This window comes from Chiloscyllium punctatum, chromosome 4 (assembly GCF_047496795.1).
Source record: "Chiloscyllium punctatum isolate Juve2018m chromosome 4, sChiPun1.3, whole genome shotgun sequence".
Taxonomy (NCBI): domain Eukaryota; kingdom Metazoa; phylum Chordata; class Chondrichthyes; order Orectolobiformes; family Hemiscylliidae; genus Chiloscyllium; species Chiloscyllium punctatum.
Window position 1 is genome coordinate 146,168,855 of NC_092742.1, and position 26,808 is coordinate 146,195,662.

The window sequence follows — 26,808 nt, forward strand, 5'->3', positions numbered from 1 at the left end:
CAGAGGGGCTGAAACAGAGGGCGAGAAACAGAGGGGCTGAACCAGAGGGGCTGAAACAGAGGGGCTGAAACAGAGAGGCTGAAACAGAGGGGCTGAAACAGAGGGCCTGAATCAGAGGGGCTGAAACAGAGGGGGAGAAACAGAGGGGCTGAAACAGAGGGCGAGAAACAGAGGGGCTGAAACAGAGGGGCTGGAAGAGAGGGGCTGAAACAGAGGGGCTGAATCAGAGGGGCGGGAAACAGAGGGGCTGGATCAGAGGGGCTGAAACAGAGGGGCTGAAACAGAGGGGCTGAAACAGAGGGGCTGAAACAGAGGGCGAGAAACAGAGGGGTGAAACAGAGGGGCGGGAAACAGAGGGGCAGAATCAGAGGGGCTGAATGAGTGGGGTTGAATCAGAGGGGCTGAATCAGAGGGGCTGAAACAGAGGGTGAGAAACAGAGGGGCTGAAACAGAGGGGCTGAAACAGAGGGGCTAAAAAAAAGGGCGAGAAACAGAGGGGCTGAAACAGAGGGGCTGGAAGAGAGGGGCTGAAACAGAGGGCCTGAATCAGAGGGGCTGAATCAGAGGGGCAGGAAACAGAGGGGCTGGATCAGAGGGGCTGAAACAGAGGGGCTGAAACAGAGGGGCTGAAACACAGGGGCTGAAACAGAGGGCGAGAAACAGAGGGGTGAAACAGAGGGGCGGGAAACAGAGGGGCAGAATCAGAGGGGCTGAATGAGTGGGGTTGAATCAGAGGGGCTGAATCAGAGGGGCTGAAACAGAGGGTGAGAAACAGAGGGGCTGAAACAGAGGGGCTGAAACAGAGGGGCTAAAAAAAAGGGCGAGAAACAGAGGGGCTGAATCAGAGGGGCTAAATCAGAGGGGCTGAATCAGAGGGGCTGAAACAGAGGGGCTGAATCAGTGGGGCTGAAACAGAGGGGTTGAAACAGAGGGGCTGAATCAGAGGGGCTGAAACAGAGGGGCTGAAACAGTGGGGCTGAAACTGAGGGCGAGAAACCGAGGGGCTGAAACACAGGGCGAGAAACAGAGGGGCTGAAACAGAGGGCGAGAAACAGAGGGGGTGATTCAGAGGTGCTGAAACAGAGGGGCTGAATCAGCGGAGCTGAAACAGAGGGCGAGAAGCTGAGGGGCTTAAACAGAGGGCGAGAAATAGAGGGGCAGAAACAGAGGGTGAAAAACAGATGGGCTGAAACAGAGGGGCTGAAACCGAGGGCGAGAAACAGAGGGGCTGAAACAGACGGCTAGAAACAGAGGGGCTGAAAAAGAGGGGCTGAAACAGAGGGGCTGAAACAGAGGGGATGAAACAGTGGGGCTCAAAAAAATGGCGAGAAACAGAAGGGCTGAAACAGAGGACGAGAAACAGAGGGGCTGAAACAGAGGGCGAGAAACAGAGGGGCTGAATCAGAGGGGCTGAAACAGAGGGGCTGAAACAGAGGGGCTGAATCAGAGGGGCTGAAACAGAGGGCGAGAAACAGAGGGTCTGAAACAAAAGGCGAGAAACAGAGGGGCTGAAACAGAGGGGCTGAAACAGAGGGGCTGAATCAGAGGGGCTGATTCAGAGGGGCTGAAACAGAGGGGCTGAATCAGCGGAGCTGAAACAGAGGGCTAGAAACTGAGGGGCTGAAACAGAGGGCGAGAAACAGAGGGGCAGAAACAGAGGGCGAGAAACAGATGGGTTGAAACAGAGGGGCTGAAACAGAGGGCGAGAAACAGAGACGCTGAAACAGAGGGCGAGAAATAGAGGGGCAGAAACAGAGGGCGAGAAACAGATGGGCTGAAACAGAGGGGCTGAAACAGAGGGCGAGAAACAGAGGGGCTGAAACAGACGGCTAGAAACAGAGGGGCTGAAAAAGAGGGGCTGAAACAGAGGGGCTGAAACAGAGGGGATGAAACAGTGGGGCTCAAAAAAAGGGCGAGAAACAGAGGGGCTGAAACAGAGGACGAGAAACAGAGGGGCTGAAACAGAGGGCGAGAAACAGAGGGGCTGAATCAGAGGGGCTGAAACAGAGGGCCTGAAACAAAAGGCGAGAAACAGAGGGGCTGAAACAGAGGGGCTGAAACAGAGGGGCTGAATCAGAGGGGCTGATTCAGAGGGGCTGAAACAGAGGGGCTGAATCAGCGGAGCTGAAACAGAGGGCTAGAAACTGAGGGGCTGAAACAGAGGGCGAGAAACAGAGGGGCAGAAACAGAGGGCGAGAAACAGATGGGTTGAAACAGAGGGGCTGAAACAGAGGGCGAGAAACAGAGGGGCTGAAACAGAGGGCTAGAAACAGAGGGGCTGAAACAGAGGGGCTGAAACAGAGGGGCTGAAAAAGAAGGGCTGAAACAGAGGGGCTGAAACAGAGGGCGAGAAACAGAGGGGTTGAATCAGAGGGGCTGAATCAGAGGGGCTGAAACAGAGGGGCTGAAACAGAGGGCGAGAAACAGAGGGGCTGAAACGGAGGGCGAGAAACAGTGGGCGAGAAACAGAGGGGCTGAAACAAAGGGGCTGAAACAGAGGGACTGAAAGAGAGGGGCTGATACAGAGGGCGAGAAACAGAAGGGCTGAAACAGAGGGCGAGAAACAGAGGGGCTGAAACAGAGGGCGAGAAACAGAGGGGCTGAAACAGAGGGGCTGAAAGAGAGGGGCTGAAAAAGAGGGCGAGAAACAGAGAAGCTGAAACAGAGGGCGAGAAACAGAGGGGCTGAAACAGAGGGGCTGAAACAGAGGGGCTGAAACAGAGGGCGAGAAACAGTGGGGCTGAAACAGAGGGCGAGAAACAAAGGGCGAGAAACAGAGGGACTGAAACAGAGGGGTTGAAACAGCGGGGCTGAAACAGAGGGCGAGAAACAGAGGGGCTGAAACAGAGGGCGAGAGACAGAGGGGCAGAAACAGAGGGCGAGAAACAGAGGGGCTGAAACAGAGGGGCTGAAACAGAGGGCGAGAAAGAGAGGGGCTGAAACAGAGGGCGAGAAACAGCGGGGCTGAAACAGAGGGGCTGAAATAGAGGGGTGAAACAGAGGGGCTGAAACAGAGGGCGAGAAACATTGTGGCTGAAACAGACGGGCTGAAACAGAGGGGCTGAAAAAGAGGGCAAAAAACAGAGGGGCTGAAACAGAGGGCGAGAAACAGAGGGGCTGAAACAGAGGGGCTGAAACTGAGGGGCTGAAACAGAGGGGCTGAAACACAGGGCGAGAAGCAGAGGGGCTGAAACAGAGGGCGAGAAACAGAGGGGCTGAAACAGCGGGGCTGAAACAGAGGGGCTGAAATAGAGGGGTTGAAACAGAGGACGAGAAACAGAGACGCTGAAACAGAGGGCGAGAAACAGAGGGGCTGAAACAGAGGGCGAGAAACAGAGGAGCTGATACAGAGGGCGAGATACAGAGGGGCTGAAACAGAGGGGCTGAAACAGAGGGGCTGAAACAGTGGGGCTGAAACAGAGGGTGAGAAACAGAGGGGCTGAAACAGAGGGCGAGAAACAGAGGGGCTGAAACAGAGGGTGAGAAACAGAGGGGCTGAAACAGAGGGCGAGAAAGAGAGTGGCTGAAACAGACGGGCTGAAACAGAGGGGCTGAAACAGTGGGGCTGAAACAGAGGGCGAGAAACAGAGGGGCTGGAACAGAGGGGCGGGAAACAGAGGGGCTGAATCAGAGGGGCTGAATGAGTGGGTTTGAATCAGAGGGGCTGAATCAGAGGGGCTGAAACAGAGGGTGAGAAACAGTGGGGCTGAAACAGAGGGCCTGAAACAGAGGGGCTGAAACAGAGGGCGAGAAACAGAGGGGCTGAATCAGAGGGGCTAAATCAGAGGGGCTGAATCAGAGGGGCTGAAACAGAGGGGCTGAATCAGTGGGGCTGAAACAGAGGGGCTGAAACAGAGGGGCTGAAACAGTGGGGCTGAAACTGAGGGCGAGAAACAGAGGGGCTGAAACAGAGGGCGAGAAACAGAGGGGCTGAAACAGAGGGCGAGAAACAGAGGGGCTGATTCAGAGGGGCTGAAACAGAAGGGCTGAAACAGAGGGGCTGAATCAGAGGGGCTGAAACACAGGGCGAGAAACAGAGGGGCTGAAACAGAGGGGCTGAAACAGTGGGGCTGAAACTGAGGGCGAGAAACAGAGGGGCTGAAACTGAGGGCGAGAAACAGACGGCTAGAAACAGAGGGCGAGAAACAGAGGGGCTGAATCAGAGGGGCTGAAACAGAAGGGCTGAAACAGAGGGGCTGAATCAGAGGGGCTGAAACACAGGGCGAGAAACAGAGGGGCTGAAACAGAGGGGCTGAAACAGAGGGGCTGAATCAGAGGGGCTGATTCAGAGGGGCTGAAACAGAGGGGCTGAATCAGCGGAGCTGAAACAGAGGGCTAGAAACTGAGGGGCTGAAACAGAGGGCGAGAAACAGAGGGGCAGAAACAGAGGGCGAGAAACAGATGGGTTGAAACAGAGGGGCTGAAACAGAGGGCGAGAAACAGAGGGGCTGAAACAGAGGGCTCGAAACAGAGGGGCTGAAACAGAGGGGCTGAAACAGAGGGGCTGAAACAGAAGGGCTGAAACAGAGGGGCTGAAACACAGGGCGAGAAACAGAGGGGTTGAATCAGAGTAGCTGAATCAGAGGGGCTGAAACGGAGGGGCTGAAACAGAGGGGCTGAAACAGAGGGCGAGAAACAGAGGGGCTGAAACAGAGGGGCGGGAAACAGAGGGGCTGAATCAGAGGGGCTGAAACAGAGGGGCTGAAACAGAAGGGCTGAAACAGAAGGTTGAAACAGAGGGCGAGAAACAGATGGGTTGAATCAGAGGGGCTGAATCAGAGGGGCTGAAACAGAGGGGCTGAAACAGAGGGGCTGAAACCGAGGGGCTGAAACAGAGGGCGAGAAACAGATGGGCTGAATCAGAGGGACGGGAAACAGAGGGGCTGAATCAGAGGGGCTGAATGAGTGGGGTTGAATCAGAGGGGCTGAATCAGAGGGGCTGAAACAGAGGGTGAGAAACAGAGGGGCTGAAACAGAGGGGCTGAAACAGTGGGGCTGAAACACAGGGGCTGAAACAGAGGGGCTGAAAAAGAGGGCGAGAAACAGAGAGGCTGAAACAGAGGGCGAGAAACAGAGGGGCTGAAACAGAGGGGCTGAAACAGAGGGGCTGAAACAGAGGGCGAGAAACAGAGGGGCTGAATCAGAGGGGCTGAAACAGGGGGGCTAAAACAGAGGGGCTGAAACAGAGGGCGAGAAACAGAGGGGCTGAAACAGAGGGGCTCAAACAGAGGGGCTGAAACAGAGGGCGAGAAACAGAGGGGCTGAAACAGAGGGCGAGAAACAGAGGGGCTGAAACAGAGGGCGAGAAACAGAGGGGCTGAAACAGAGGGGCTGAAACAGAAGGGCTGAAACAGAGGGGCTGAAACAGAGGGCGAGAAACAGAGGGGCTGAAACAGAGGGCGAGAAACAGAGGGGCTGAAACAGAGGGTGAGAAACAGAGGGGCTGAAACAGAGGGGCTGAAACAGAGCGGCTGAAACAGAGGGCGAGAAACAGAGGGGCTGAAACAGAGGGGCAGAAATAGAGGGGCTGAAACAGAGGGGCTGAAACAGTGGTGCTGAAACAGAGGGGGAGAAACAGAGGGGCTGAAACAGAGGGCGAGAAACAAGGGCTGAAACACAGGGCGAGAAACAGAGGGGCTGAAACAGAGGGCGAGAAACAGAGGGGCTGAAACAGAGGGTGAGAAACAGAGGGGCTGAAACAGAGGGCGAGAAACAGAGTGGCTGAAACAGACGGGCTGAAACAGAGGGGCTGAAAAAGAGGGCGAAAAACAGAGGGGCTGAAACAGAGGGCGAGAAACAGAGGGGCTGAAACAGAGGGGCTGAAACAGAGGGGCTGAAACAGAGAGGCTGAAACAGAGGGGCTGAAACAGAGGGGCTGAAACAGAGGGGCTGAATCAGAGGGTCTGAAACAGAGGGGGAGAAACAGAGGGGCTGAAACAGAGGGCGAGAAACAGAGGGGCTGAAACAGAGGGGCTGGAACAGAGGGGCTGAAACAGAGGGGCTGAATCAGAGTGGCGGGAAACAGAGGGGCTGAATCAGAGGGGCTGAAACAGAGGGGCTGAAACAGAGGGGCTGAAACAGAGGGGCTGAAACAGAGGGCGAGAAACAGAGGGGCTGGAACAGAGGGGCGGGAAACAGAGGGGCTGAATCAGAGGGGCTGAATGAGTGGGTTTGAATCAGAGGGGCTGAATCAGAGGGGCTGAAACAGAGGGTGAGAAACAGAGGGGCTGAAACAGAGGGGCTGAAACAGAGGGGCTGAAACAGAGGGCGAGAAACAGAGGGGCTGAATCAGAGGGGCTAAATCAGAGGGGCTGAATCAGAGGGGCTGAAACAGAGGGGCTGAATCAGTGGGGCTGAAACAGAGGGGCTGAAACAGAGGGGCTGAAACAGTGAGGCTGAAACTGAGGGCGAGAAACAGAGGGCGAGAAACAGAGGGGCTGAAACAGAGGGCGAGAAACAGAGGGGCTGATTCAGAGGCGCTGAAACAGAGGGGCTGAATCAGCGGAGCTGAAACAGAGGGCGAGAATCTGAGGGGCTTAAAAAGAGGGCGAGAAACAGAGGGGCAGAAACAGAGGGCGAGAAACAGATGGGATGAAACAGAGGGGCTGAAACAGAGGGCGAGAAACAGAGGGGCTGAAACAGACGGCTAGAAACAGAGGGGCTGAAACAGAGGGGCTGAAACAGTGGGGCTCAAACAGAGGGCGAGAAACAGAGGGGCTGAAACAGAGGGCGAGAAACAGAGGGGCTGAATCAGAGGGGCTGAAACAGAAGGGCTGAAACAGAGGGGCTGAATCAGAGGGGCTGAAACAGAGGGTGAGAAACAGAGGGGCTGAAACAGAGGGCGAGAAACAGAGGGGCTGAAACAGAGGGGCTGAAACAGAGGGGCTGAATCAGAGGGGCTGATTCAGAGGGGCTGAAACAGAGGGGCTGAATCAGAGGAGCTGAAACAGAGGGCGAGAAACTGAGGGGCTGAAACAGAGGGCGAGAAACAGAGGGGCAGAAACAGAGGGCGAGAAACAGATGGGTTGAAACAGAGGGGCTGAAACAGAGGGCGAGAAACAGAGGGGCTGAAACAGAGGGCTCGAAACAGAGGGGCTGAAACAGAGGGGCTGAAACAGAGGGGCTGAAACAGAAGGGCTGAAACAGAGGGGCTGAAACAGAGGGCGAGAAACAGAGCGGTTGAATCAGAGTAGCTGAATCAGAGGGGCTGTAACGGAGGGGCTGAAACAGAGGGGCTGAAACAGAGGTCGAGAAACAGAGGGGCTGAAACAGAGGGGCGGGAAACAGAGGGGCTGAATCAGAGGGGCTGAAACAGAGGGGCTGAAACAGAAGGGCTGAAACAGAGGGGCTGAAACAGAGGGCGAGAAACAGATGGTTTGAATCAGAGGGGCTGAATCAGAAGGGCTGAAACAGAGGGGCTGAAACAGAGGGGCTGAAACAGAGGGGCTGAAACAGAGGGCGAGAAACAGATGGGCTGAAACAGAGGGACGGGAAACAGAGGGGCTGAATCAGAGGGGCTGAATGAGTGGGGTTGAATCAGAGGGGCTGAATCAGAGGGGCTGAAACAGAGGGTGAGAAACAGAGGGGCTGAAACAGAGGGGCTGAAACATTGGGGCTGATACAGAGGGGCTGAAACAGAGGGGATGAAATAGAGGGCGAGAAACAGAGAGGCTGAAACAGAGGGCGAGAAACAATGGGGCTGAAATAGAGGGCGAGAAACAGAGGGCGAGAAACAGAGGGGCTGAAACAGAGGGGCTGAAAAAGAGGGCGAGAAACAGAGAGGCTGAAACAGAGGGCGAGAAACAGAGGGGCTGAAACAGAGGGGCTGAAACAGAGGGGCTGAAACAGAGGGGCTGAAACAGAGGGCGAGAAACAGAGGGGCTGAAACAGAGGGGCTGAAACAGAGGGGCTGAAATAGAGGGGCTGAAACAGAGGGCGAGAAACAGAGGGGCTGAAACAGAGGGCGAGAAACAGAGGGGCTGAAACAGAGGGCGAGAAACAGAGGGGCTGAAACAGAGGGGCCGAATGAGTGGGGCTGAATCAGAGGGGCTGAATCAGAGGGTCTGAAACAGAGGGTGAGAAACAGAGGGGCTGAAACAGAGGGGCTGAAACAGAGGGGCTGAAACAGAGGGCGAGAAACAGAGGGGCTGAATCAGAGGGGCTAAATCACAGGGGCTGAATCAGAGGGGCTCAAACAGAGGGGCTGAATCAGAGGGGCTGAAACAGAGGGCGAGAAACAGAGGGGCAGAAACAGAGGGCGAGAAACAGAGCAGCTGAAACAGAGGGGCTGAAACAGAATGGTTGAAACAGAGGGGCTGAATCAGAGGGGCTGATTCACAGGGGCTGAAACAGAGGGGCTGAATCAGCGGGGCTGAAACAGAGGGCGAGAAACAGAGGGGCTGAAACAGAGGGCGAGAGACAGAGGGGCTGAAACAGAGGGCGAGAAACAGAGGGGCTGAAACAGAGGGGCTGAAATAGAGGGGCTGAAACAGAGGGGCTGAAACAGTGGGGCTGAAACAGAGGGCGAGAAACAGAGGGGCTGAAACAGAGGGCGAGAAACAGAGGGGCTGAAACAGAGGGCGAGAAACAGAGGGGCTGAAACTGAGCGGCTGAAACACAGGGCGAGAAGCAGAGGGGCTGAAACAGAGGGCGAGAAACAGAGGGGCTGAAACAGAGGGCGAGAAACAGAGGGCGAGAAACAGAGGGACTGAAACAGAGGGGCTGAAACAGAGGGGCTGAAACAGAGGGCGAGAAACAGAGGGTCTGAAACAGAGGGCGAGAAACGGAGGGGCTGAAACACAGGGGCTGAATGAGTTGGGCTGAATCAGAGGGGCTGATTCAGAGGGGCTGAAATAGAGGGTGAGAAACAGAGCGGCTGAAACAGAGGGGCTGAAACAGGGGGGCTGGAACAGAGGGCGAGAAACAGAAGGGCTGAAACAGAGGGCGAGAAACAGAGGGGCTGAAACAGAGGGCGAGAAACAGAGGGGCTGAAACAGAGGGCGAGAAACAGAGGGGCTGAAACTGAGCGGCTGAAACACAGGGCGAGAAACAGAGGGGCTGAAACAGAGGGCGAGAAACAGAGGGGCTGAAACAGAGGGCGAGAAACAGAGGGCGAGAAACAGAGGGACTGAAACAGAGGGGCTGAAACAGAGGGGCTGAAACAGAGGGCGAGAAACAGAGGGGCTGAAACAGAGGGCGAGAAACGGAGGGGCTGAAACACAGGGGCTGAATGAGTTGGGCTGAATCAGAGGGGCTGAAACAGAGGGCGAGAAACAGAGGGGCTGGAACAGAGGGCGAGAAACAGAGGGGCTGAAACAGAGGGTGAGAAACAGAGGGGCTGAAACAGAGGGGCTGAAACAGAGCGGCTGAAACAGAGGGCGAGAAACAGAGGGGCTGAAACAGAGGGGCAGAAATAGAGGGGCTGAAACAGAGGGGCTGAAACAGTGGTGCTGAAACAGAGGGGGAGAAACAGAGGGGCTGAAACAGAGGGCGAGAAACAAGGGCTGAAACACAGGGCGAGAAACAGAGGGGCTGAAACAGAGGGCGAGAAACAGAGGGGCTGAAACAGAGGGGCTGAAACAGAGGGGCTGAAACAGAGGGGCTGAAACAGAGAGGCTGAAACAGAGGGGCTGAAACAGAGGGGCTGAAACAGAGGGGCTGAATCAGAGGGTCTGAAACAGAGGGGGAGAAACAGAGGGGCTGAAACAGAGGGCGAGAAACAGAGGGGCTGAAACAGAGGGGCTGGAACAGAGGGGCTGAAACAGAGGGGCTGAATCAGAGTGGCGGGAAACAGAGGGGCTGAATCAGAGGGGCTGAAACAGAGGGGCTGAAACAGAGGGGCTGAAACAGAGGGGCTGAAACAGAGGGCGAGAAACAGAGGGGCTGGAACAGAGGGGCGGGAAACAGAGGGGCTGAATCAGAGGGGCTGAATGAGTGGGTTTGAATCAGAGGGGCTGAATCAGAGGGGCTGAAACAGAGGGTGAGAAACAGAGGGGCTGAAACAGAGGGGCTGAAACAGAGGGGCTGAAACAGAGGGCGAGAAACAGAGGGGCTGAATCAGAGGGGCTAAATCAGAGGGGCTGAATCAGAGGGGCTGAAACAGAGGGGCTGAATCAGTGGGGCTGAAACAGAGGGGCTGAAACAGAGGGGCTGAAACAGTGAGGCTGAAACTGAGGGCGAGAAACAGAGGGCGAGAAACAGAGGGGCTGAAACAGAGGGCGAGAAACAGAGGGGCTGATTCAGAGGCGCTGAAACAGAGGGGCTGAATCAGCGGAGCTGAAACAGAGGGCGAGAATCTGAGGGGCTTAAAAAGAGGGCGAGAAACAGAGGGGCAGAAACAGAGGGCGAGAAACAGATGGGATGAAACAGAGGGGCTGAAACAGAGGGCGAGAAACAGAGGGGCTGAAACAGACGGCTAGAAACAGAGGGGCTGAAACAGAGGGGCTGAAACAGTGGGGCTCAAACAGAGGGCGAGAAACAGAGGGGCTGAAACAGAGGGCGAGAAACAGAGGGGCTGAATCAGAGGGGCTGAAACAGAAGGGCTGAAACAGAGGGGCTGAATCAGAGGGGCTGAAACAGAGGGTGAGAAACAGAGGGGCTGAAACAGAGGGCGAGAAACAGAGGGGCTGAAACAGAGGGGCTGAAACAGAGGGGCTGAATCAGAGGGGCTGATTCAGAGGGGCTGAAACAGAGGGGCTGAATCAGAGGAGCTGAAACAGAGGGCGAGAAACTGAGGGGCTGAAACAGAGGGCGAGAAACAGAGGGGCAGAAACAGAGGGCGAGAAACAGATGGGTTGAAACAGAGGGGCTGAAACAGAGGGCGAGAAACAGAGGGGCTGAAACAGAGGGCTCGAAACAGAGGGGCTGAAACAGAGGGGCTGAAACAGAGGGGCTGAAACAGAAGGGCTGAAACAGAGGGGCTGAAACAGAGGGCGAGAAACAGAGCGGTTGAATCAGAGTAGCTGAATCAGAGGGGCTGTAACGGAGGGGCTGAAACAGAGGGGCTGAAACAGAGGTCGAGAAACAGAGGGGCTGAAACAGAGGGGCGGGAAACAGAGGGGCTGAATCAGAGGGGCTGAAACAGAGGGGCTGAAACAGAAGGGCTGAAACAGAGGGGCTGAAACAGAGGGCGAGAAACAGATGGTTTGAATCAGAGGGGCTGAATCAGAGGGGCTGAAACAGAGGGGCTGAAACAGAGGGGCTGAAACAGAGGGGCTGAAACAGAGGGCGAGAAACAGATGGGCTGAAACAGAGGGACGGGAAACAGAGGGGCTGAATCAGAGGGGCTGAATGAGTGGGGTTGAATCAGAGGGGCTGAATCAGAGGGGCTGAAACAGAGGGTGAGAAACAGAGGGGCTGAAACAGAGGGGCTGAAACATTGGGGCTGATACAGAGGGGCTGAAACAGAGGGGATGAAATAGAGGGCGAGAAACAGAGAGGCTGAAACAGAGGGCGAGAAACAATGGGGCTGAAATAGAGGGCGAGAAACAGAGGGCGAGAAACAGAGGGGCTGAAACAGAGGGGCTGAAAAAGAGGGCGAGAAACAGAGAGGCTGAAACAGAGGGCGAGAAACAGAGGGGCTGAAACAGAGGGGCTGAAACAGAGGGGCTGAAACAGAGGGGCTGAAACAGAGGGCGAGAAACAGAGGGGCTGAAACAGAGGGGCTGAAACAGAGGGGCTGAAATAGAGGGGCTGAAACAGAGGGCGAGAAACAGAGGGGCTGAAACAGAGGGCGAGAAACAGAGGGGCTGAAACAGAGGGCGAGAAACAGAGGGGCTGAAACAGAGGGGCCGAATGAGTGGGGCTGAATCAGAGGGGCTGAATCAGAGGGTCTGAAACAGAGGGTGAGAAACAGAGGGGCTGAAACAGAGGGGCTGAAACAGAGGGGCTGAAACAGAGGGCGAGAAACAGAGGGGCTGAATCAGAGGGGCTAAATCACAGGGGCTGAATCAGAGGGGCTCAAACAGAGGGGCTGAATCAGAGGGGCTGAAACAGAGGGCGAGAAACAGAGGGGCAGAAACAGAGGGCGAGAAACAGAGCAGCTGAAACAGAGGGGCTGAAACAGAATGGTTGAAACAGAGGGGCTGAATCAGAGGGGCTGATTCACAGGGGCTGAAACAGAGGGGCTGAATCAGCGGGGCTGAAACAGAGGGCGAGAAACAGAGGGGCTGAAACAGAGGGCGAGAGACAGAGGGGCTGAAACAGAGGGCGAGAAACAGAGGGGCTGAAACAGAGGGGCTGAAATAGAGGGGCTGAAACAGAGGGGCTGAAACAGTGGGGCTGAAAGAGAGGGCGAGAAACAGAGGGGCTGAAACAGAGGGCGAGAAACAGAGGGGCTGAAACAGAGGGCGAGAAACAGAGGGGCTGAAACTGAGCGGCTGAAACACAGGGCGAGAAGCAGAGGGGCTGAAACAGAGGGCGAGAAACAGAGGGGCTGAAACAGAGGGCGAGAAACAGAGGGCGAGAAACAGAGGGACTGAAACAGAGGGGCTGAAACAGAGGGGCTGAAACAGAGGGCGAGAAACAGAGGGGCTGAAACAGAGGGCGAGAAACGGAGGGGCTGAAACACAGGGGCTGAATGAGTTGGGCTGAATCAGAGGGGCTGATTCAGAGGGGCTGAAATAGAGGGTGAGAAACAGAGCGGCTGAAACAGAGGGGCTGAAACAGGGGGGCTGGAACAGAGGGCGAGAAACAGAAGGGCTGAAACAGAGGGCGAGAAACAGAGGGGCTGAAACAGAGGGCGAGAAACAGAGGGGCTGAAACAGAGGGCGAGAAACAGAGGGGCTGAAACTGAGCGGCTGAAACACAGGGCGAGAAACAGAGGGGCTGAAACAGAGGGCGAGAAACAGAGGGGCTGAAACAGAGGGCGAGAAACAGAGGGCGAGAAACAGAGGGACTGAAACAGAGGGGCTGAAACAGAGGGGCTGAAACAGAGGGCGAGAAACAGAGGGGCTGAAACAGAGGGCGAGAAACGGAGGGGCTGAAACACAGGGGCTGAATGAGTTGGGCTGAATCAGAGGGGCTGATTCAGAGGGGCTGAAATAGAGGGTGAGAAACAGAGCGGCTGAAACAGAGGGGCTGAAACAGGGGGGCTGGAACAGAGGGCGAGAAACAGAAGGGCTGAAACAGAGGGCGAGAAACAGAGGGGCTGAAACAGAGGGCTAGAAACAGAGCGGCTGAAACAGAGGGGCTGAAACAGAATGGTTGAAACAGAGGGGCTGAATCAGAGGGGCTGATTCACAGGGGCTGAAACAGAGGGGTTGAATCAGCGGGGCTGAAACAGAGGGCGAGAAACAAAGGGGCTGAAACAGTGGGCGAGAGACAGAGGGGCAGAAACAGAGGGCGAGAAACAGAGGGGCTGAAACAGAGGGGCTGAAACAGAGGGCGAGAAACAGAGGGGCTGAAACAGAGGGCGAGAAACAGAGGGGCTGAAACAGAGGGGCAGAAATAGAGGGGCTGAAACAGAGGGGCTGAAACAGTGGTGCTGAAACAGAGGGGGAGAAACAGAGGGGCTGAAACAGAGGGGCTGAAACAGAGGGCGAGAAACAGAGGGGCTGAAACAGAGGGCGAGAAACGGAGGGGCTGAAACACAGGGGCTGAATGAGTTGGGCTGAATCAGAGGGGCTGATTCAGAGGGGCTGAAATAGAGGGTGAGAAACAGAGCGGCTGAAACAGAGGGGCTGAAACAGGGGGGCTGGAACAGAGGGCGAGAAACAGAAGGGCTGAAACAGAGGGCGAGAAACAGAGGGGCTGAAACAGAGGGCGAGAAACAGAGGGGCTGAAACAGAGGGCGAGAAACAGAGGGGCTGAAACTGAGCGGCTGAAACACAGGGCGAGAAACAGAGGGGCTGAAACAGAGGGCGAGAAACAGAGGGGCTGAAACAGAGGGCGAGAAACAGAGGGCGAGAAACAGAGGGACTGAAACAGAGGGGCTGAAACAGAGGGGCTGAAACAGAGGGCGAGAAACAGAGGGGCTGAAACAGAGGGCGAGAAACGGAGGGGCTGAAACACAGGGGCTGAATGAGTTGGGCTGAATCAGAGGGGCTGATTCAGAGGGGCTGAAATAGAGGGTGAGAAACAGAGCGGCTGAAACAGAGGGGCTGAAACAGGGGGGCTGGAACAGAGGGCGAGAAACAGAAGGGCTGAAACAGAGGGCGAGAAACAGAGGGGCTGAAACAGAGGGCTAGAAACAGAGCGGCTGAAACAGAGGGGCTGAAACAGAATGGTTGAAACAGAGGGGCTGAATCAGAGGGGCTGATTCACAGGGGCTGAAACAGAGGGGTTGAATCAGCGGGGCTGAAACAGAGGGCGAGAAACAAAGGGGCTGAAACAGTGGGCGAGAGACAGAGGGGCAGAAACAGAGGGCGAGAAACAGAGGGGCTGAAACAGAGGGGCTGAAACAGAGGGCGAGAAACAGAGGGGCTGAAACAGAGGGCGAGAAACAGAGGGGCTGAAACAGAGGGGCAGAAATAGAGGGGCTGAAACAGAGGGGCTGAAACAGTGGTGCTGAAACAGAGGGGGAGAAACAGAGGGGCTGAAACAGAGGGCGAGAAACAAGGGCTGAAACACAGGGCGAGAAACAGAGGGGCTGAAACAGAGGGCGAGAAACAGAGGGGCTGAAACAGAGGGTGAGAAACAGAGGGGCTGAAACAGAGGGCGAGAAACAGAGTGGCTGAAACAGACGGGCTGAAACAGAGGGGCTGAAAAAGAGGGCGAAAAACAGAGGGGCTGAAACAGAGGGCGAGAAACAGAGGGGCTGAAACAGAGGGGCTGAAACAGAGGGGCTGAAACAGAGAGGCTGAAACAGAGGGGCTGAAACAGAGGGGCTGAAACAGAGGGGCTGAATCAGAGGGTCTGAAACAGAGGGGGAGAAACAGAGGGGCTGAAACAGAGGGCGAGAAACAGAGGGGCTGAAACAGTGGGGCTGGAACAGAGGGGCTGAAACAGAGGGGCTGAATCAGAGGGGCGGGAAACAGAGGGGCTGAATCAGAGGGGCTGAAACAGAGGGGCTGAAACAGAGGGGCTGAAACAGAGGGGCTGAAACAGAGGGCGAGAAACAGAGGGGCTGGAACAGAGGGGCGGGAAACAGAGGGGCTGAATCAGAGGGGCTGAATGAGTGGGTTTGAATCAGAGGGGCTGAATCAGAGGGGCGGAAACAGAGGGTGAGAAACAGAGGGGCTGAAACAGAGGGGCTGAAACAGAGGGGCTGAAACAGAGGGCGAGAAACAGAGGGGCTGAATCAGAGGGGCTAAATCAGAGGGGCTGAATCAGAGGGGCTGAAACAGAGGGGCTGAATCAGTGGGGCTGAAACAGAGGGGCTGAAACAGAGGGGCTGAAACAGTGGGGCTGAAACTGAGGGCGAGGAACAGAGGGCGAGAAACAGAGGGGCTGAAACAGAGGGCGAGAAACAGAGGGGCTGATTCAGAGGCGCTGAAACAGAGGGGCTGAATCAGCGGAGCTGAAACAGAGGGCGAGAATCTGAGGGGCTTAAAAAGAGGGCGAGAAACAGAGGGGCAGAAACAGAGGGCGAGAAACAGATGGGATGAAACAGAGGGGCTGAAACAGAGGGCGAGAAACAGAGGGGCTGAAACAGACGGCTAGAAACAGAGGGGCTGAAACAGAGGGGCTGAAACAGAGGGGCTGAAACAGTGGGGCTCAAACAGAGGGCGAGAAACACAGGGGCTGAAACAGAGGGCGAGAAACAGAGGGGCTGAAAGAGAGGGGCTGAATCAGAGGGGCTGAAACAGAGGGTGAGAAACAGAGGGGCTGAAACAGAGGGGCTAAAACAGAGGGGCTGAAACAGAGGGGCTGAAACAGAGGGGCTGAATCAGAGGGGCTGATTCAGAGGGGCTGAAACAGAGGGGCTGAATCAGCGGAGCTGAAACAGAGGGCTAGAAACTGAGGGGCTGAAACAGAGGGCGAGAAACAGAGGGGCAGAAACAGAGGGCGAGAAACAGATGGGTTGAAACAGAGGGGCTGAAACAGATCGAGAAACAGAGGGGCTGAAACAGAGGGCTCGAAACAGAGGGGCTGAAACAGAGGGGCTGAAACAGAGGGGCTGAAACAGAAGGGCTGAAACAGAGGGGCTGAAACAGAGGGCGAGAAACAGAGGGGTTGAATCAGAGTAGCTGAATCAGAGGGGCTGAAACGGAGGGGCTGAAACAGAGGGGCTGAAACAGAGGGCGAGAAACAGAGGGGCTGAAACAGAGGGGCGGGAAACAGAGGGGCTGAATCAGAGGGGCTGAAACAGAGGGGCTGAAACAGAAGGGCTGAAACAGAGGGGCTGAAACAGAGGGCGAGAAACAGATGGTTTGAATCAGAGGGGCTGAATCAGAGGGGCTGAAACAGAGGGGCTGAAACAGAGGGGCTGAAACAGAGGGGCTGAAACAGAGGGCGAGAAACAGATGGGCTGAAACAGAGGGACGGGAAACAGAGGGGCTGAATCAGAGGGGCTGAATGAGTGGGGTTGAATCAGAGGGGCTGAATCAGAGGGGCTGAAACAGAGGGTGAGAAACAGAGGGGCTGAAACAGAGGGGCTGAAACATTGGGGCTGAAACAGAGGGGCTGAAACAGAGTGGATGAAATAGAGGGCGAGAAACAGAGAGGCTGAAACAGAGGGCGAGAAACAATGGGGCTGAAACAGAGGGCGAGAAACAGAGGGCGAGAAACAGAGGGGCTGAAACAGAGGGGCTGAAAAAGAGGGCGAGAATCAGAGAGGCTGAAACAGAGGGCGAGAAACAGAGGGGCTGAAACAGAGGGGCTGAAACAGAGGGGCTGAAACAGAGGGGCTGAAACAGAGGGCGAGAAACAGAGGGGCTGAAACAGAGGGCGAGAAACAGAGGGCGAGAAACAGAGGGACTGAAACAGAGGGGCTGAAACAGAGGGGCTGGAACAGAGGGCGAGAAACAGAGGGGCTGAAACAGAGGGCGAGAAACAGAGGGGCTGAAACAGAGGGGCTGAATGAGTGGGGCTGAATCAGAGGGGCTGAATCAGAGGGGCTGAAACAGAGGGCGAGAAACAGAGGGGCAGAAACAGAGGGCGAGAAACAGAGCAGCTGAAACAGAGGGGCTGAAACAGAATGGTTGAAACAGAGGGGCTGAATCAGAGGGGCTGATTCACAGGGGCTGAAACAGAGGGGCTGAATCAGCGGGGCTGAAACAGAGGGCGAGAAACAGAGGGGCTGAAACAGAGGGCGAGAGACAGAGGGGCTGAAACAGAGGGCGAGAAACAGAGGGGCTGAAACAGAGGGGCTGAAATAGAGGGGCTGAAACAGAGGGGCTGAAACAGTGGGGCTGAAACAGAGGGCGAGAAACAGAGGGGCTGAAACAGAGGGCGAGAAACAGAGGGGCTGAAACAGAGGGCGAGAAACAGAGGGGCTGAAACTGAGCGGCTGAAACACAGGGCGAGAAACAGAGGGGCTGAAACAGAGGGCGAGAAACAGAGGGGCTGAAACAGAGGGCGAGAAACAGAGGGCGAGAAACAGAGGGACTGAAACAGAGGGGCTGAAACAGAGGGGCTGAAACAGAGGGCGAGAAACAGAGGGGCTGAAACAGAGGGCGAGAAACGGAGGGGCTGAAACACAGGGGCTGAATGAGTTGGGCTGAATCAGAGGGGCTGATTCAGAGGGGCTGAAATAGAGGGTGAGAAACAGAGCGGCTGAAACAGAGGGGCTGAAACAGGGGGGCTGGAACAGAGGGCGAGAAACAGAAGGGCTGAAACAGAGGGCGAGAAACAGAGGGGCTGAAACAGAGGGCTAGAAACAGAGCGGCTGAAACAGAGGGGCTGAAACAGAATGGTTGAAACAGAGGGGCTGAATCAGAGGGGCTGATTCACAGGGGCTGAAACAGAGGGGTTGAATCAGCGGGGCTGAAACAGAGGGCGAGAAACAAAGGGGCTGAAACAGTGGGCGAGAGACAGAGGGGCAGAAACAGAGGGCGAGAAACAGAGGGGCTGAAACAGAGGGGCTGAAACAGAGGGCGAGAAACAGAGGTGCTGAAACAGAGGGCGAGAAACAGAGGGGCTGAAACAGAGGGGCAGAAATAGAGGGGCTGAAACAGAGGGGCTGAAACAGTGGTGCTGAAACAGAGGGGGAGAAACAGAGGGGCTGAAACAGAGGGCGAGAAACAAGGGCTGAAACACAGGGCGAGAAACAGAGGGGCTGAAACAGAGGGCGAGAAACAGAGGGGCTGAAACAGAGGGTGAGAAACAGAGGGGCTGAAACAGAGGGCGAGAAACAGAGTGGCTGAAACAGACGGGCTGAAACAGAGGGGCTGAAAAAGAGGGCGAAAAACAGAGGGGCTGAAACAGAGGGCGAGAAACAGAGGGGCTGAAACAGAGGGGCTGAAACAGAGGGGCTGAAACAGAGAGGCTGAAACAGAGGGGCTGAAACAGAGGGGCTGAAACAGAGGGGCTGAATCAGAGGGTCTGAAACAGAGGGGGAGAAACAGAGGGGCTGAAACAGAGGGCGAGAAACAGAGGGGCTGAAACAGTGGGGCTGGAACAGAGGGGCTGAAACAGAGGGGCTGAATCAGAGGGGCGGGAAACAGAGGGGCTGAATCAGAGGGGCTGAAACAGAGGGGCTGAAACAGAGGGGCTGAAACAGAGGGGCTGAAACAGAGGGCGAGAAACAGAGGGGCTGGAACAGAGGGGCGGGAAACAGAGGGGCTGAATCAGAGGGGCTGAATGAGTGGGTTTGAATCAGAGGGGCTGAATCAGAGGGGCTGAAACAGAGGGTGAGAAACAGAGGGGCTGAAACAGAGGGGCTGAAACAGAGGGGCTGAAACAGAGGGCGAGAAACAGAGGGGCTGAATCAGAGGGGCTAAATCAGAGGGGCTGAATCAGAGGGGCTGAAACAGAGGGGCTGAATCAGTGGGGCTGAAACAGAGGGGCTGAAACAGAGGGGCTGAAACAGTGGGGCTGAAACTGAGGGCGAGGAACAGAGGGCGAGAAACAGAGGGGCTGAAACAGAGGGCGAGAAACAGAGGGGATGATTCAGAGGCGCTGAAACAGAGGGGCTGAATCAGCGGAGCTGAAACAGAGGGCGAGAATCTGAGGGGCTTAAAAAGAGGGCGAGAAACAGAGGGGCAGAAACAGAGGGCGAGAAACAGATGGGATGAAACAGAGGGGCTGAAACAGAGGGCGAGAAACAGAGGGGCTGAAACAGACGGCTAGAAACAGAGGGGCTGAAACAGAGGGGCTGAAACAGAGGGGCTGAAACAGTGGGGCTCAAACAGAGGGCGAGAAACACAGGGGCTGAAACAGAGGGCGAGAAACAGAGGGGCTGAATCAGAGGGGCTGAAACAGAGGGTGAGAAACAGAGGGGCTGAAACAGAGGGGCTAAAACAGAGGGGCTGAAACAGAGGGGCTGAAACAGAGGGGCTGAATCAGAGGGGCTGATTCAGAGGGGCTGAAACAGAGGGGCTGAATCAGCGGAGCTGAAACAGAGGGCGAGAAACTGAGGGGCTGAAACAGAGGGCGAGAAACAGAGGGGCAGAAACAGAGGGCGAGAAACAGATGGGTTGAAACAGAGGGGCTGAAACAGAGGGCGAGAAACAGAGGGGCTGAAACAGAGGGCTCGAAACAGAGGGGCTGAAACAGAGGGGCTGAAACAGAGGGGCTGAAACAGAAGGGCTGAAACAGAGGGGCTGAAACAGAGGGCTCGAAACAGAGGGGCTGAAACAGAGGGGCTGAAACAGAGGGGCTGAAACAGAAGGGCTGAAACAGAGGGGCTGAAACAGAGGGCGAGAAACAGAGGGGTTGAATCAGAGTAGCTGAATCAGAGGGGCTGAAACGGAGGGGCTGAAACAGAGGGGCTGAAACAGAGGGCGAGAAACAGAGGGGCTGAAACAGAGGGGCGGGAAACAGAGGGGCTGAATCAGAGGGGCTGAAACAGAGGGGCTGAAACAGAAGGGCTGAAACAGAGGGGCTGAAACAGAGGGCGAGAAACAGATGGTTTGAATCAGAGGGGCTGAATCAGAGGGGCTGAAGCAGAGGGGCTGAAACAGAGGGGCTGAAACAGAGGGGCTGAAACAGAGGGCGAGAAACAGATGGGCTGAAACAGAGGGACGGGAAACAGAGGGGCTGAATCAGAGGGGCTGAATGAGTGGGGTTGAATCAGAGGGGCTGAATCAGAGGGGCTGAAACAGAGGGTGTGAAACAGAGGGGCTGAAACAGAGGGGCTGAAACATTGGGGCTGAAACAGAGGGGCTGATTCACAGGGGCTGAAACAGAGGGGTTGAATCAGCGGGGCTGAAACAGAGGGCGAGAAACAAAGGGGCTGAAACAGTGGGCGAGAGACAGAGGGGCAGAAACAGAGGGCGAGAAACAGAGGGGCTGAAACAGAGGGGCTGAAACAGAGGGCGAGAAACAGAGGTGCTGAAACAGAGGGCGAGAAACAGAGGGGCTGAAACAGAGGGGCAGAAATAGAGGGGCTGAAACAGAGGGGCTGAAACAGTGGTGCTGAAACAGAGGGGGAGAAACAGAGGGGCTGAAACAGAGGGCGAGAAACAAGGGCTGAAACACAGGGCGAGAAACAGAGGGGCTGAAACAGAGGGCGAGAAACAGAGGGGCTGAAACAGAGGGTGAGAAACAGAGGGGCTGAAACAGAGGGCGAGAAACAGAGTGGCTGAAACAGACGGGCTGAAACAGAGGGGCTGAAAAAGAGGGCGAAAAACAGAGGGGCTGAAACAGAGGGCGAGAAACAGAGGGGCTGAAACAGAGGGGCTGAAACAGAGGGGCTGAAACAGAGAGGCTGAAACAGAAGGGCTGAAACAGAGGGGCTGAAACAGAGGGGCTGAATCAGAGGGTCTGAAACAGAGGGGGAGAAACAGAGGGGCTGAAACAGAGGGCGAGAAACAGAGGGGCTGAAACAGTGGGGCTGGAACAGAGGGGCTGAAACAGAGGGGCTGAATCAGAGGGGCGGGAAACAGAGGGGCTGAATCAGAGGGGCTGAAACAGAGGGGCTGAAACAGAGGGGCTGAAACAGAGGGGCTGAAACAGAGGGCGAGAAACAGAGGGGCTGGAACAGAGGGGCGGGAAACAGAGGGGCTGAATCAGAGGGGCTGAATGAGTGGGTTTGAATCAGAGGGGCTGAATCAGAGGGGCTGAAACAGAGGGTGAGAAACAGAGGGGCTGAAACAGAGGGGCTGAAACAGAGGGGCTGAAACAGAGGGCGAGAAACAGAGGGGCTGAATCAGAGGGGCTAAATCAGAGGGGCTGAATCAGAGGGGCTGAAACAGAGGGGCTGAATCAGTGGGGCTGAAACAGAGGGGCTGAAACAGAGGGGCTGAAACAGTGGGGCTGAAACTGAGGGCGAGGAACAGAGGGCGAGAAACAGAGGGGCTGAAACAGAGGGCGAGAAACAGAGGGGATGATTCAGAGGCGCTGAAACAGAGGGGCTGAATCAGCGGAGCTGAAACAGAGGGCGAGAATCTGAGGGGCTTAAAAAGAGGGCGAGAAACAGAGGGGCAGAAACAGAGGGCGAGAAACAGATGGGATGAAACAGAGGGGCTGAAACAGAGGGCGAGAAACAGAGGGGCTGAAACAGACGGCTAGAAACAGAGGGGCTGAAACAGAGGGGCTGAAACAGAGGGGCTGAAACAGTGGGGCTCAAACAGAGGGCGAGAAACACAGGGGCTGAAACAGAGGGCGAGAAACAGAGGGGCTGAATCAGAGGGGCTGAAACAGAGGGTGAGAAACAGAGGGGCTGAAACAGAGGGGCTAAAACAGAGGGGCTGAAACAGAGGGGCTGAAACAGAGGGGCTGAATCAGAGGGGCTGATTCAGAGGGGCTGAAACAGAGGGGCTGAATCAGCGGAGCTGAAACAGAGGGCGAGAAACTGAGGGGCTGAAACAGAGGGCGAGAAACAGAGGGGCAGAAACAGAGGGCGAGAAACAGATGGGTTGAAACAGAGGGGCTGAAACAGAGGGCGAGAAACAGAGGGGCTGAAACAGAGGGCTCGAAACAGAGGGGCTGAAACAGAGGGGCTGAAACAGAGGGGCTGAAACAGAAGGGCTGAAACAGAGGGGCTGAAACAGAGGGCGAGAAACAGAGGGGTTGAATCAGAGTAGCTGAATCAGAGGGGCTGAAACGGAGGGGCTGAAACAGAGGGGCTGAAACAGAGGGCGAGAAACAGAGGGGCTGAAACAGAGGGGCGGGAAACAGAGGGGCTGAATCAGAGGGGCTGAAACAGAGGGGCTGAAACAGAAGGGCTGAAACAGAGGGGCTGAAACAGAGGGCGAGAAACAGATGGTTTGAATCAGAGGGGCTGAATCAGAGGGGCTGAAGCAGAGGGGCTGAAACAGAGGGGCTGAAACAGAGGGGCTGAAACAGAGGGCGAGAAACAGATGGGCTGAAACAGAGGGACGGGAAACAGAGGGGCTGAATCAGAGGGGCTGAATGAGTGGGGTTGAATCAGAGGGGCTGAATCAGAGGGGCTGAAACAGAGGGTGAGAAACAGAGGGGCTGAAACAGAGGGGCTGAAACATTGGGGCTGAAACAGAGGGGCTGAAACAGAGTGGATGAAATAGAGGGCGAGAAACAGAGAGGCTGAAACAGAGGGCGAGAAACAATGGGGCTGAAACAGAGGGCGAGAAACAGAGGGCGAGAAACAGAAGGGCTGAAACAGAGGGGCTGAAAAAGAGGGCGAGAAACAGAGAGGCTGAAACAGAGGGCGAGAAACAGAGGGGCTGAAACAGAGGGGCTGAAACAGAGGGGCTGGAACAGAGGGGCTGAAACAGAGGGCGAGAAACAGAGGGGCTGAAACAGAGGGCGAGAAACAGAGGGCGAGAAACAGAGGGACTGAAACAGAGGGGCTGAAACAGAGGGGCTGGAACAGAGGGCGAGAAACAGAGGGGCTGAAACAGAGGGCGAGAAACAGAGGGGCTGAAACAGAGGGGCTGAATGAGTGGGGCTGAATCAGAGGGGCTGAATCAGAGGGTCTGAAACAGAGCGTGAGAAACAGAGGGGCTGAAATAGAGGGGCTGAAACAGAGGGCGAGAAACAGAGGGGCTGAATCAGAGGGGCTAAATCACAGGGGCTGAATCAGAGGGGCTGAAACAGAGGGGCTGAATCAGAGGGGCTGAAACAGAGGGCGAGAAACAGAGGGGCAGAAACAGAGGGCGAGAAACAGAGGGGCTGAAACAGAATGGTTGAAACAGAGGGGCTGAATCAGAGGGGCTGATTCACAGGGGCTGAAACAGAGGGGCTGAATCAGCGGGGCTGAAACAGAGGGCGAGAAACAGAGGGGCTGAAACAGAGGGCGAGAGATAGAGGGGCAGAAACAGAGGGCGAGAGACAGAGGGGCAGAAACAGAGGGGCTGAAACAGTGGGCGAGAAACAGAGGGGCTGAAACAGAGGGCGAGAAACAGAGGGGCTGAAACAGAGGGCGAGAAACAGATGGTTTGAATCAGAGGGGCTGAATCAGAGGGGCTGAAACAGAGGGGCTGAAACAGAGGGGCTGAAACAGAGGGGCTGAAACAGAGGGGCTGAAACAGAGGGCGAGAAACAGAGGGGCTGAAACAGAGGGGCTGAAATAGAGGGGCTGAAACAGAGGGGCTGAAACAGTGGTGCTGAAACAGAGGGGGAGAAACAGAGGGGCTGAAACAGAGGGCGAGAAACAAGGGCTGAAACACAGGGCGAGAAACAGAGGGGCTGAAACAGAGGGCGAGAAACAGAGGGGCTGAAACAGAGGGTGAGAAACAGAGGGGCTGAAACAGAGGGCGAGAAACAGAGTGGCTGAAACAGACGGGCTGAAACAGAGGGGCTGAAAAAGAGGGCGAAAAACAGAGGGGCTGACACAGAGGGCGAGAAACAGAGGGGCTGAAACAGAGGGGCTGAAACAGAGGGGCTGAAACAGAGAGGCTGAAACAGAGGGGCTGAAACAGAGGGGCTGAAACAGAGGAGCTGAATCAGAAGGTCTGAAACAGAGGGGGAGAAACAGAGGGGCTGAAACAGAGGGCGAGAAACAGAGGGGCTGAAACAGAGGGGCTGGAACAGAGGGGCTGAAACAGAGGGGCTGAATCAGAGGGGCGGGAAACAGAGGGGCTGAATCAGAGGGGCTGAAACAGAGGGGCTGAAACAGAGGGGCTGAAACAGAGGGGCTGAAACAGAGGGCGAGAAACAGAGGGGCTGGAACAGAGGGGCGGGAAACAGAGGGGCTGAATCAGAGGGGCTGAATGAGTGGGTTTGAATCAGAGGGGCTGAATCAGAGGGGCTGAAACAGAGGGTGAGAAACAGAGGGGCTGAAACAGAGGGGCTGAAACAGAGGGGCTGAAACAGAGGGCGAGAAACAGAGGGGCTGAATCAGAGGGGCTAAATCAGAGGGGCTGAATCAGAGGGGCTGAAACAGAGGGGCTGAATCAGTGGGGCTGAAACAGAGGGGCTGAAACAGAGGGGCTGAAACAGTGGGGCTGAAACTGAGGGCGAGAAACAGAGGGCGAGAAACAGAGGGGCTGAAACAGAGGGCGAGAAACAGAGGGTCTGATTCAGAGGCGCTGAAACAGAGGGGCTGAATCAGCGGAGCTGAAACAGAGGGCGAGAATCTGAGGGGCTTAAAAAGAGGGCGAGAAACAGAGGGGCAGAAACAGAGGGCGAGAAACAGATGGGATGAAACAGAGGGGCTGAAACAGAGGGCGAGAAACAGAGGGGCTGAAACAGACGGCTAGAAACAGAGGGGCTGAAACAGAGGGGCTGAAACAGAGGGGCTGAAACAGTGGGGCTCAAACAGAGGGCGAGAAACAGAGGGGCTGAAACAGAGGGCGAGAAACAGAGGGGCTGAATCAGAGGGGATGAAACAGAGGGTGAGAAACAGAGGGGCTGAAACAGAGGGCGAGAAACAGAGGGGCTTAAACAGAGGGGCTGAAACAGAGGGGCTGAATCAGAGGGGCTGATTCAGAGGGGCTGAAACAGAGGGGCTGAATCAGCGGAGCTGAAACAGAGGGCGAGAAACTGAGGGGCTGAAACAGAGGGCGAGAAACAGAGGGGCAGAAACAGAGGGCGAGAAACAGATGGGTTGAAACAGAGGGGCTGAAACAGAGGGCGAGAAACAGAGGGGCTGAAACAGAGGGCTCGAAACAGAGGGGCTGAAACAGAGGGGCTGAAACAGAGGGGCTGAAACAGAAGGGCTGAAACAGAGGGGCTGAAACAGAGGGCGAGAAACAGAGGGGTTGAATCAGAGTAGCTGAATCAGAGGGGCTGAAACGGAGGGGCTGAAACAGAGGGGCTGAAACAGAGGGCGAGAAACAGAGGGGCTGAAACAGAGGGGCGGGAAACAGAGGGGCTGAATCAGAGGGGCTGAAACAGAGGGGCTGAAACAGAAGGGCTGAAACAGAGGGGCTGAAACAGAGGGCGAGAAACAGATGGTTTGAATCAGAGGGGCTGAATCAGAGGGGCTGAAACAGAGGGGCTGAAACAGAGGGGCTGAAACAGAGGGGCTGAAACAGAGGGCGAGAAACAGATGGGCTGAAACAGAGGGACGGGAAACAGAGGGGCTGAATCAGAGGGGCTGAATGAGTGGGGTTGAATCAGAGGGGCTGAATCAGAGGGGCTGAAACAGAGGGTGAGAAACAGAGGGGCTGAAACAGAGGGGCTGAAACATTGGGGCTGAAACAGAGGGGCTGAAACAGAGGGGATGAAATAGAGGGCGAGAAACAGAGAGGCTGAAACAGAGGGCGAGAAACAATGGGGCTGAAACAGAGGGCGAGAAACAGAGGGCGAGAAACAGAGGGGCTGAAACAGAGGGGCTGAAAAAGAGGGCGAGAAACAGAGAGGCTGAAACAGAGGGCGAGAAACAGAGGGGCTGAAACAGAGGGGCTGAAACAGAGGGGCTGAAACAGAGGGCGAGAAACAGAGGGCGAGAAACAGAGGGCGAGAAACAGAGGGCGAGAAACAGAGGGACTGAAACAGAGGGGCTGAAACAGAGGGGCTGGAACAGAGGGCGAGAAACAGAGGGGCTGAAACAGAGGGCGAGAAACAGAGGGGCTGAAACAGAGGGGCTGAATGAGTGGGGCTGAATCAGAGGGGCTGAATCAGAGGGTCTGAAACAGAGGGTGAGAAACAGAGGGGCTGAAACAGAGGGGCTGAAACAGAGGGGCTGAAACAGAGGGCGAGAAACAGAGGGGCTGAAACAGAGGGGCAGAAATAGAGGGGCTGAAACAGAGGGGCTGAAACAGTGGTGCTGAAACAGAGGGCGAGAAACAGAGGGGCTGAAACAGAGGGGCAGAAATAGAGGGGCTGAAACAGAGGGGCTGAAACAGTGGTGCTGAAACAGAGGGGGAGAAACAGAGGGGCTGAAACAGAGGGCGAGAAACAAGGGCTGAAACACAGGGCGAGAAACAGAGGGGCTGAAACAGAGGGCGAGAAACAGAGGGGCTGAAACAGAGGGGCTGAAACAGAGGGCGAGAAACAGAGTGGCTGAAACAGACGGGCTGAAACAGAGGGGCTGAAAAAGAGGGCGAAAAACAGAGGGGCTGAAACAGAGGGCGAGAAACAGAGGGGCTGAAACAGAGGGGCTGAAACAGAGGGGCTGAAACAGAGAGTCTGAAACAGAGGGGCTGAAACAGAGGGGCTGAAACAGAGGGGCTGAATCAGAGGGTCTGAAACAGAGGGGGAGAAACAGAGGGGCTGAAACAGAGGGCGAGAAACAGAGGGGCTGAAACAGTGGGGCTGGAACAGAGGGGCTGAAACAGAGGGGCTGAATCAGAGGGGCGGGAAACAGAGGGGCTGAATCAGAGGGGCTGAAACAGAGGGGCTGAAACAGAGGGGCTGAAACAGAGGGGCTGAAACAGAGGGCGAGAAACAGAGGGGCTGGAA